This window comes from Camellia sinensis, chromosome 8 (genome assembly GCF_055761805.1).
Source record: "Camellia sinensis isolate YWXY chromosome 8, ASM5576180v1, whole genome shotgun sequence".
In the NCBI taxonomy this organism is placed as follows: domain Eukaryota; kingdom Viridiplantae; phylum Streptophyta; class Magnoliopsida; order Ericales; family Theaceae; genus Camellia; species Camellia sinensis.
This window is the reverse complement of record NC_138968.1, coordinates 41,408,621-41,420,366: the sequence shown is the minus strand read 5'-3', so window position 1 is coordinate 41,420,366 and position 11,746 is coordinate 41,408,621. Positions and strand designations below refer to the sequence as shown.

At 31.4% G+C, this 11,746-nt stretch overlaps 1 long non-coding RNA gene across 2 annotated transcripts; it reads right to left on the bottom strand.

Annotated features, from left to right (window-relative positions):
• Positions 1-5,560: 5,560 nt before the first annotated feature.
• On the bottom strand, positions 5,561-10,171 carry LOC145796520 (uncharacterized). 2 transcript variants are annotated; one of them, XR_014336986.1, is made up of 5 exons: positions 10,030-10,171; positions 9,582-9,729; positions 7,861-8,768; positions 6,499-6,791; positions 5,561-6,071 (listed from the first exon to the last, which is right to left on the bottom strand). It is a non-coding gene; the product is annotated as an uncharacterized LOC145796520 (long non-coding RNA). The 2 variants fall into 2 exon arrangements; XR_014336985.1 differs by having other exon boundaries at positions 9,582-10,171.
• Positions 10,172-11,746: the final 1,575 nt, after the last annotated feature.

The following is an 11,746-nucleotide window of genomic DNA, read 5'->3' as shown; positions in this document are numbered from 1 at the left end:
GTTGGTATTACAATTATATTAAAATAATAATTGATAATTGATAATTTATTAAATAGTATTGGGATTACAATTATATTATAATCCCAACATTATTTATATCGTGCCTTCAGACACGAAAATACACTAGTATATCTATATAATCAATAGCACATATATTAAAAAGTGGTGTTATTGGCACCCCATGAATTATTTTGGATTCCTCATTTCTTTGAACCCCCACTTATAAATTTTGAAACCCTTAAAATTTCTTTCCCCTCCCCCGCCCCAAATAATATCAAAATTATCCTTATGAAAACATTCCAACCATTAAATGCACACCCCCACACCCCAAAAAAACCCCACTTTCAAAAAAACCCTAACAAAGCCCATGAAGAAAAAGAAGAAAAGACAATGTGATTACTGTCTCTGCTGCCTCATCCACCATTGTCACAGATGGTATGCTCTCTCTCTCTCTCTCTAATATATACACATAATTTCTTAGTTTTCTCATAATAATTTCTTCTCTTTTAGAAAAAAATTTATAATAATTGGTTTAATTTGCTCAGTAAAATAGGTTTGAACCTATGAATAATGTTCGGTTACTTGTTTCCAAACAAACAATAAATGTTCGGTTATCGATTCCCGAAAAAATAAACAATGTTCGGGCCTATGTTACTGAATTTCGGTCATATGTTTGAGAGTTCAGTTCCCAAAAAAATAACAAACATATTTTATTATTTTTGCCATTTTTTTTAAGAAACTTACCCTTACAAGACCAATCTCCTCTGAACTAAGAATAATATCAAAGCTATGAAGTTTTTGTTGCTGTACTCCTCTCGTCTTATGGAGTTGTGGTTGCCAAAAAAAAATTCACTCATTGTCATTGTCGAAGAAGTGTAGGTAATCAAATGGTTGTCACCGTTACAACCAGAATATTACCGCTAAAGGATTTTCAAGGTTTTGAAGGTGGATAGGTTTTAAAGGTGGGATTTGGGGAAGATGGATGGGTGATAATGGAGGTACATGCTCTTATAAATCCCAATTCCTGATGCAATGGGTGTGTAAATTTAATTGTGAGATGAGGTGTCTCAAAATTAATGATGTCCTTTGTAATAATTTTATTTGAGGTTATTATTACAATAAAAAAAAAAACTAAAAATTAAAAGATCCAAAATAATTTATAAAATGCTAATAACATCACTCATATTAAATTGAATTCGAGATTGCAACCAAATAGTAATTCTCACTTCGATAAACTTAATAATCTCACTTTTTTTTTAAGTTCAATCCGCTGAAAATTTTATTATTTTAAGAAAAAGATATCTCACTATTAAAATAAAAACGCAGTTTCGTTGATAGAATTTAATAGAACATTCATTTTAAGAACATTTTTTAGTAACAATTTTCTTGAATAACTCTTTAGTAAAAGATATTTATCTGAAAGAGACATCCTTTTCCAAATTTTAGCGCAAGTGATAATTAGAGAATTTCATGCTTTTTTTTTCTTTTTTTTTTAATCTTTGTCTAATGTGTATTATTTTATTTATATATATTTTTTTTTTCTATACATCACAATTTAATTTACTAATATTCCGTATTGTGTTTATCCATTAGCGATGGATATGTTAACTGTGTTTGACATATTCTTAAAATCAAGTTAATCAAGTTTCATAATGTTTATTGTAACAAATTATCCTCTAATCGATAAATTAATTATTCTAGTGTTAATTTTTCATATTTTTAGCATTTATTGCAATAAATTAAAATTTTAGAGACAAAATATTTTTAGTGACGAATGAAACATTTAGTGATAAATTAATATTTTTTTGGGACCACATTTTTTACTTTAAAAAAGAATATTTTTAGGACCAATTACTTTGTATGTACATTTATTAGTGACATTTTTTAAATTTTGTCTCTAGAGCCTTTTTTATTTTAACTTTTCAAGACGATCTTTTAGTGATTATTCTTGAGACAAAAGTAATTGGTCTCCAATTTTTTTTGCAACAAAATTTTAACTGTCAAGAAAAAAAAAAATTAGTCCATAAAATTCTTATTTGTTATAGTGATAACTCTTATTTGTTGTAGCAATTTTTAATCAATGCTCAATAAGATGAAGAATGATTTTTTAACTAGTTACTTAATCACATATATTAAGAAAAATGAATTATGCTGATAAAGAATATTTTAGTTAAAGATAATACTACTGAATATTTGTGATGGTAAAAATTAAAATTATAGTTTAAAACTTTTAATAATTTTTTCTTTAATTAAAAGTTACATATAATATTGCAATCAAAATCTTAGAGAGTGTAGTGTTGTCATTCATTTCTTTACCAGATAAACTGTTGGATCCAAAATAATAAAGATCTGATTTAAGGAAAACAATATGATATTTGTCTGGGGCAGAAAATTTTAGTGGAGACAGCTTTTTGACATTTTAGGCTATGGAATTGGAGTCATTAGAGGCTAGTATGTTTCAAATCACTTGACATAACATATTTGCCTGTGAAGGCTCTAGACACTTTAACAATGATGTTGCGGACCCATTGGGGGTCGCACCCCCAGTAAGGTGGCGTGTCCTACTGGCCGAAACTTAAAAAAAAATAAATAAATAAATAAAATAATTTTTTTTTTTTTACCCAATCACTGCGCGCCATCTCACTGGGGGTTTAAGTAGCATATTATTATCACTGATACTATAAATTTAGAAGAAAAAAAAAATTATTTAAAAAAATATATTTATACATCATGATCATTTTAAATGAGATTTATATCACATAAATTTTAAATTTGCACTAAATAATTTATTTAAAATAAATTTTGAGTATTATTTTCATAATCTATAGCATTTGTGTATATTACTATTAGCTCCACTTATGGTTTGATATGGGGTGGCTAGTGCCCGTAATTATAAGTCATTATTCACCCAAATAATTATTAAGTCACTCTTAAAGAATGCAAATGCCAAGTGGGAATGCCTACGTGCCAAAACTTGGTGGATGGAGGCGGTGGAAAACTAAGAGGTGTATTGAGCTTATTCGAGTTAAAGTAGTGAGTCGTCAAAATTTGATATCAGAAATAAAGTTTTAAAAATATATTTAAGTCAATTTATTATTTTTTGTGTCAATTTCAAATGAGTTTTAATTGAAATTTTTATCAAGTCAAGCACAAAGTTAAGTTGAATAGCTTGTTTTCTTACCCATGTACTGTATATATGCTTACGAAGGTGTGCTGAAACTAAACTAAAGATTAATCAGTTTTAAAATATATTTGAACTTGATTGTTTAAATAACAAGTCAATCTCAAACTAATTTTAACAAATCAAATATGAGTTAAGTTTTTTTTTTTTTTTTTTTTCTTTGGATGGGATAGAAAGGGGTGATCAACCATGGCAATCCTCATTCGAGTAGGAGTTTCTACCCACTGAGCCATTGTTTGGGAAGTGGATTTGAGTGGGGTTGGGGTTAAAATAGTCATAAAAAATAAAATAGGCTTTTTAACTTCAACAAAACAAAATATCGCATTCAATCCATAATCATTACATTCTTTCTCTCACAAAAAAGTCAAAAAAATTAAAAATCCTTCTCAAACTACACTTTTTAACCCCAGACTAAAATAATTAAAAAAATTAAAAAACTAAAAAGTTAACCCACTTTCAAAACCGACATGAAGAGTCAAGAGAAATCTAGATGAATCAAAAAAAAAAAAAATAGAAGAACGACATATGAAAAAACTGTAGACGTTAAAAAAGAGTGTCACCCCGAGGAGACAAAATAGCCTTTTTCTCACAAAACCAATGAGTGAAATTAAGCTTTAATTATTTGGTTGGTTCCCAGAATAATTAAACGATAACTTAATTTGTGGTTTAATTGAACATAATGATACTTATCAAATGGATTAATTTTTTTGAAAAATACTATATGGTACAAAAGATATGTTAATTTCAAAGTATTTATTTTTAAATTTAATATACTTTTTATAAATTTTAAAATATTTTATAATCTTTTGAACCCCCTTCAAAATCAATAGTTAAGATTCATTCAAGATTATTTCAATAAACACAAATTTTAAACGTAAACCATTGATAAAAAATTCTTAGTAATTTTTTGAGAAATTTTTTTAAGAGTGATGCTATCAACACTCCAATTAATATTTTGGACTTCCTATTTTATTTATTTTTTTATTACAATAATAATCTTAAATAAAATTACTAAAGATGACATGAATTATTTTAAGACATCACATCTCACGATTAAATCCACTCACCCACCAAATCATAACACAAGGTTTATGAAAGTACCCATCTCCATCACCACTAACACACTTTAAAATCCTCAAACCCTTCAAAACCTTCTGGTGGCTAGTCTTTTGGCAGCTTCTAGCAACTTTCGGCTGCAACTATTCGACAATACACAATTCTCTAACAGTGGCAATGAGTAAAATTTTTTCTAATAATCTCAATACCATGAGACGAATGTAGCATTACAACGTAATCTCAAAGGAGGTTCATAACTTGGATGATATTCGTAACTTGAAGGAGGTTGACCTTGCAATAATAAGTTTTTTTCAAAAAATAAAAAATAAAAAAAATGGTGAAAACGGTTTAACTTTTTCTCAATATTAAATTCCTGAACATATGCCAAAAAAATGGCAACACAGGACCAAAATTAAAAGGTATTAATTTAGCAACGTCTAACCAAACATTATTCATATGTTCGGCACTTTAGATCCGAACTTTTTTATTCATATGTTCAGATATAATCTTAACGCATACTTATGTTTTGGTTATGCGGTGAACTTTAGTTTTATTTATTAATTAAACTGGTTGATACATACTTATTTTTATTTGTTAAACTTTGATAGGTTAAACTTGTTTACAGACATAGGATTTACGTGTTTATAATGTTTGGTAACACATGTCCGAATATATACAAATTAGTCAGTAACATACGTCCAAACATGGGTAATTTGTTCGGCAACACTGGCCCGAACATGGTGGCAGAGCGACGTTGACGATCAAAGATTGGCACTGAGGGAGATTGATGATGAAAAGAGGTAGACTGTGAGAGAACGTTTGTAACCAAGATCGACGGCGAACAGAGGTCGACGGTAAGTGGAAACTTGAGCTCAACGATGAGAGTTTAACAGTTGACGATGAGAGGAAATTTGAGTTCAACAACTAAGGATTTTGGGAGATGACGGATTTTTAAGAGGTGTGTTAAGGGGTGTGCATTTTGGTGGATTTGATGTTTTTAGAATAATACTTTTATTTGGGGGTTCTTAGAAATTTTTAGGATTTTGAATTTTGTGGGTAAAGGTTCAAAGAAAGAGAAATGTTACATTTACTTAAAATTTTACTAACAATCTTATTAAAAACATACATATCCAAATATTATTGAATCACTGCAGGAAAAATTACCTTTACCGGCGTTTAAAAAATGCCGCTATAGGAGCCAAAAACGCTGCCAAAATAATATACCGGCGTTTTTACTTTACGTCGCTGACGCGGCCGTCGCTATAGGTATAAGGCGCTTTAAAAACGTCGCTAATACTTGAAGTGGCGTTTTCATCAGCGTCGGCATATTATGCAATCTGTTTAAATAATAACTGATGACATCACGGGATATAGTGACGTTTTTGAACAAAAACGCCATCTTTTTTCTTTATTTCATAATTTCATTAATATAAAATATGTTGTTGAGCTGGCTGGTTATTTATTCACATTCCAATTTGCATAAAACCATAAAGCATAACATAGCAAAAAATAAAAATAAAAGTTGAAGTTGATAAAATAAAACCATCAAATTTGATATTTGATAGAAAAATAAATAAATACATGTTCATAGAAGCATATTTAAGTTCTGAACTTCACCCCAATCTTAAAATAAAAAAATAAAAAAGTTCTAAAATTCACCCATCAACACACTTGGATATTTTAATGCTCTTACCAAAAATAAAAATAAAAAAAAAAATTCTAACAAGATTACAATTTTGGGCCTGGTAAAAAAAAAAAAAAAAAAAAAACAAGCAGCAAATTCCTTTTTACATCTTGAATCAGACCTTTCCCTCAGCAAAATTGTCCTTTTGAACTGCAGATAAATAAATAACAGTTACAAATTATAATCCTTTTGAAAATAATCTAGAACAAAGCAATAAATAATATCAAAAGCATGAAGAGATAAAAGCATATACATAAATCACCATTATAATAACATGTATTCCCTGTTTGTTCCAGATTTAATATAATCAAATTATGAAAAGCATATTATGTTAGTTCAACAATTCAAAAAAAAAAAAAAAGAAAACTTTAGATTTTAAGGTGCATATTCCAGAACTATTGGACCATAGAGGTTCGTTCACACTAGTAGAGATCAGAGAAACAAGGAGGAACAAGATCTCTGACTTGAATGTGTGTTTCTCACGCTTGTAGTCTAATTTTTTCAGTGAAATTAATTAATAAGCCTAGAAATCGTAATTCAAGTGTAAAACTTGGTGAGTTCTAAAAAAATTCATTACCTGAACTAACTGATGTCAAAAATCCATATCGAACAAGACTGACTTCTTTTGTCTTGAGATTGGTCTCGCAGGCTCACAGGATATCAAACATTTACAGTTCTCTCATCAATAGCAACTCCATCGGATATCAAACATTCTAGACCACATCAGAGTAAATGCATGATTGGCAAACTTCTGCAGTTCTCCCTCAAATTTTGTTCCCTCTAATGTACTCAAATCCTTGCAAAGATCTACAATGCTAATATGGCCTAGTTTTCCTGCTTCATATAATGTTACAACATGAGATTTCAAGCCTGCAAAAGGCATTAAAGAACAAAAAAATGAAGTCAGAAATCAGAAATGAAAGTAATGACAATCATAAAGTTGGAACACTTTCTGTGACTGGTTAAAAATAAATAAAACCCCCTAAACCAAGATTCAACTTTCCACTGAAATTTATGTAAATTTCATGCCCAGAATAAAATGGAGACGATGTTCAAATCTACTAAAAAAACAAAAGCAACTGATATATTTATTGAAAGTACAATAAAGAAATTGATGTAGCATAAGAAGGAAACAGTTGCATATTATCATCAATCAACTTTATCATTTTCATCAGCATACTTTTTCAAATGCAACTATAAATACAGTGCTCAACAATCAAATCCCGTCAAAATCAATTTAATAAACAAAATATCATCCCCAATAATCAACGATGTTGGGATGGGAGACTGAGTAGACCTAACCTTTGATAATCTAATCTATACAAGAGGACTGCCTTCAGACTTGAACCCATGTTCCTCACACTTGGCAGCCGAAGCCTTTACCACTTCCGTATGCAATGGTCTCATTTACAAAAAAATAAAAAGAACCTAAATTTTGTTGTATTGAATCACCTTGGAGTGCAAGATATAACATAAACCCTGTCATACAAGGGCATACAATTTCTCACTCTTGAGCAAATCTTATTAAAACAGATCCATGGCCAAAACCAATATTATATGTAATGTTATGTCAATTTTCTGTGTGTTTATTTTTTCATCAGAGTAGAAACTTCAACCATCTCTTTTTGTATGCAATCTTAAAAATCCACTTCAAGAATTACCTCTCGCAACACAAGTCATGTAACAAATCAACATGCAATCTTAGAAATTCATGTTAAGAACAGTAGGATTATAATGGATCCCACAACATGCTGGCATTAACTGAAACAGAACTTTAAATGCACTGCAGAGCATTCTTAATCATTCCTTGTGGATGCAACCCACAAAATACAAATCCAGTTGGAACAATAAATCAATTTGGCCAGCTGAAGTCATGAACATATGAATAGGTAGTCCAGGACCAACCCAGTAACAAAATTTGACAGAAAGATGACCAAACCTGACATGAGCAGGAGCCAGCACTAATATAACTGCTCTCTATCATTATATGATTAGCTGAAAGGAAGCAGTTCAAACGTAATATTCAGATGGGCAATCTGCAACATTAATAAGTGATGGCAACTTATTCATCACAAGTAGAATTTCCCAATGTCAAGACTAAAATGTAGAGTGTCTAACAAAGAATACAAGGCAAGTGAAGTTAAGGTAATAAATAATTACAATAAATATGACAATGTTTAACAATTATGACCCTTCAATTACCTCTTGAATAGAAGCTTCCACCTGCAAATTTCACTACACATCAATTAAGATAACAACTCTCTTCACTAGTTAATAACAGTAACATATACAAACATAGCTTGAAAATTTATGTAACATTCTTTGTAATCATTGCCCACTGGTTACAAGTCCTGCGCCAAATATAACAGCCAAGCTGCAAAGAGGAACATGCATGAACAACAGATAAAACTGTAAGTATAAAATCCCCAAATGACCAAATTCAAACTCAGAAACAATCGGCAGACTATGAACCTAGTAAAACTACGAGACAATAGCTAGTCCTGAACAGCTTCGTTAGCCTGTTGTCCAGCTGAATATTGGAAGCCTCCAAACCAATCTCCAACACTTCCATCTACTAAAGTATAAACAGAAGCAGCTCCTTCTTGACTTGAAGAAAAATAACCATATTTCCTCCGATTATATGGGAGGGAAAAAAAAGAAGCAAAACTTGCATATAGGACTCGAAAAAACTATGTCTAAGCATGATTGACAAATCAAAAAACAAAAAAGACATTAACTGAATTTAAACAAGATGGCTAAAGCTAACAACAAGTTCTCACCATAATATTCTGCATACTTACAGCCTTTGTTGCGTTAGGCACAACCAAATTTGATGTTTTCATGCTGCTGAAAACATCAAAAATAGAAACAAGTATCGAAAGTTATATGCTTGCACCCAAACATCAAAGCAATGGGTATAATTTTATATGAAGGAAAAGAAGAGGACAAATATATTTGAAAAATTCCAAATAAATAAAGAACCCAAATGATCAAAAGCTAACCAACACAGACTTTTTTGTTGACTCCAACAAGAAGCTAAGAAAAATTCAGCATGTTGTTTAATTATATAGAGTTTAGGTATCAGCCTCTGATTCACACATAATTACATTAAACATTTTAAAAACAGCATCAGCAAAACCAAACATATACGAGTTTCAACAAAAACGATTCGAATTGTGCTGCTGAATCGAAAATTGAGTGAATTGTACAATTCAATTTATGATTCACTACGATTCATTGAGATTCACAAAATTCACTGCAATTCAATTCTTTTTCTATTTTTTTTTTATATAACGCATGAAACATCGACGTTTTCACCAAACTAACGTAATTACTTAAATTAATATATCTGATTTTATGTGTATATACGTTTATAATTTAGTCATATTAATAATTTAGTTTTTATTAAACACTGTATACATTTCGATTTTAAACACTTTATTATATATTATATTAAATAATATAAATCTTATGATTTACAGTTTGAAATGATTTATGATTCACTTTTTAACGATTCGATTCACGATTCGACAACAATATAGTTACCACAAATTTACATTACAATTTAGGCAAATGGTTAACAAATAAATAAATAAACAAGAGAAATGTGACATTATAAGATTACTGAGCACCAAAAGTAGGAGAAGGAAGGGCAATTACCTGCGACGTCATTTACAATTTTGGTGCAGGGCTTGTAACAGGGCTTATACTTCATTGCATTGTCAGTTCTACCAGGGAAGAGCCTAGCAATCATTGCCCATTTGTTTCCATATAGTCTATGAGCAGCATTAGCCTCAATAGACTAACCCTAGAATTGCATACGAAGCACAAACACAAAGATTACCATGAACGAGTTAGAAGTAGAGTCTGTTTGAGGATGTTAATATGCGCACAGGGACTAAAGCTTACAAATCTAAACGAAAGCAATCAATCGATCAAATCAGAGAAAGAGCGTTCGATCGCGATCAATAGACTAAAAATCAATCAACCGATCGATCTGTGTTCTCTTCAACATAAATTAGTATATATATCAAACAGATCTGAGATCGTAGATACAGATCTGAGTTCGTATATAAACAAAATCAAAAAATCAGAGAATGAGACTCACAAAATTAATCTTCAAATCGAAGTGATTGAGAGCTTTGAGCCAAGACGAAGAGAGTCGGATAGAGATTACGATCGTAAATCGGAGCATACGATGCTCGATCTAGTGAACTTTCACCATAAGAAAGAGGAGTGATGAAGCCCTAGATCTAACTGGGACTAAGAGAAATGGAAAAATGAAAAACGCGTGGGCCTTAAAAGGGAAATTATGCAAGTATACCAGGTTACACGTGTGTTTTTTAAAATGAGTTGGTTAAAAAATATTTTGAAAACCTTTGCAACAACGTTTTAGAAAAAACGCCATATCAAAAACGTTGTTATAGGCCCATTTTCTTGTAGTGAATGTTTAAATGTCATTATTTTCTTACAATCAATCACAATTGACCTATTGTATTTTTAATAAGATTTTCAATAAAATTATTAATATATGTAGAATTATTTCAAAAAAAAAAGAGTAAGTATTAATTGAGGTATTAATAGTAATACTCTTTTTCTAATACGCTTGAGTTTTCCCTTATTCCAAATTTATCTGCTCGTAATTATCTTTTTTTAAAGCCGGCTTCACACAAATTTTTGGAAAATCTAAAAAATTATATAATAAAAAAACCGTGGGCTTGGGCCGGAAGTTTTGGAAGTTGGCCCAGCCCGGCAAAAGCTTTCACTCATCAACTTGAAGTCACTAACGGGTAGGGCTGAGCAAGGAATCCGTGAAATCCGTAATCCGATCTAGTCCAGTCCAATCCAGTAGGTTTGGATTGATTTTTTGAATCCGTGGTTCGGTTCCGGATTGAAAAATTAAAAATCCGTAGTTCACGGATTGGTTCCGGATTGAATCCCACGGTTCCGGATTAGAACCGATCCGGACCGTATACAAATAGTCTATATTTTTATTATACACCCTCCTGCATAGTATCTTATCTTATTTCATATAAAACTTAAATCCAAACCTGAACTTACATAGTATCTTCTTTTATTACTTTTGTTTGCTAGTTTTTAGTGTTAATTTATAATGGCCTAAATACTTATGGTGAAACTAGTTTCTTTATGGTTGTTTAAATTCTAGAACAGTTTGTCACTATTATTGTACGGGGAGGAAATAATTCTCCTCGTATAATCCTGTTGACCAAGTCCACGCTCCTCCGTACGACGTCGCTTTGTCACCTGAAAACACAAACGTGAGCTAGCCGGCGGGTGTGTGCCGGAAACCTCTCCGATGCCTAAGTCAGAAAACTTGACAAATAGACAAAGCTCTAAGTTCTCAAAAAGATTGTGTTCAATTACCTCCTCCAAGGTGATGCTTGTGAGCTTTTATAAGTTTCATATGGCACAATCCTAGTAGGACTTGTATTTCTCCATACAGAGTCCTCCTAGGATTCAATCTCTTAAGGATAATGCTTATCCTTTTACACCCTCCCCCACTGCTCAAACCAAGTGGGATGGTTTTCTTTACGGCCGAACTTCCTTTCGACCGAAGTAAACTTGGCTATATCGAGTCACAGAAGGCCGAACTATCCTTAGCTCGGTCCTCTCCTCCAAATCTTTACTTCGGCTGCCCTGTTCAACCTTGATGCGCTTAGATCAGACTTCCAAGTAACAAGTTCTGACCGACCTAACCATTGTAAGTCACGACCGGACTAACTCTGAGATCGGCCTAACTGTGAGTTGCCTCCAGACCGGAGTAGTTTTACTCTTTCTTGGGCCGAAGTAACTTTGTCTTCCCA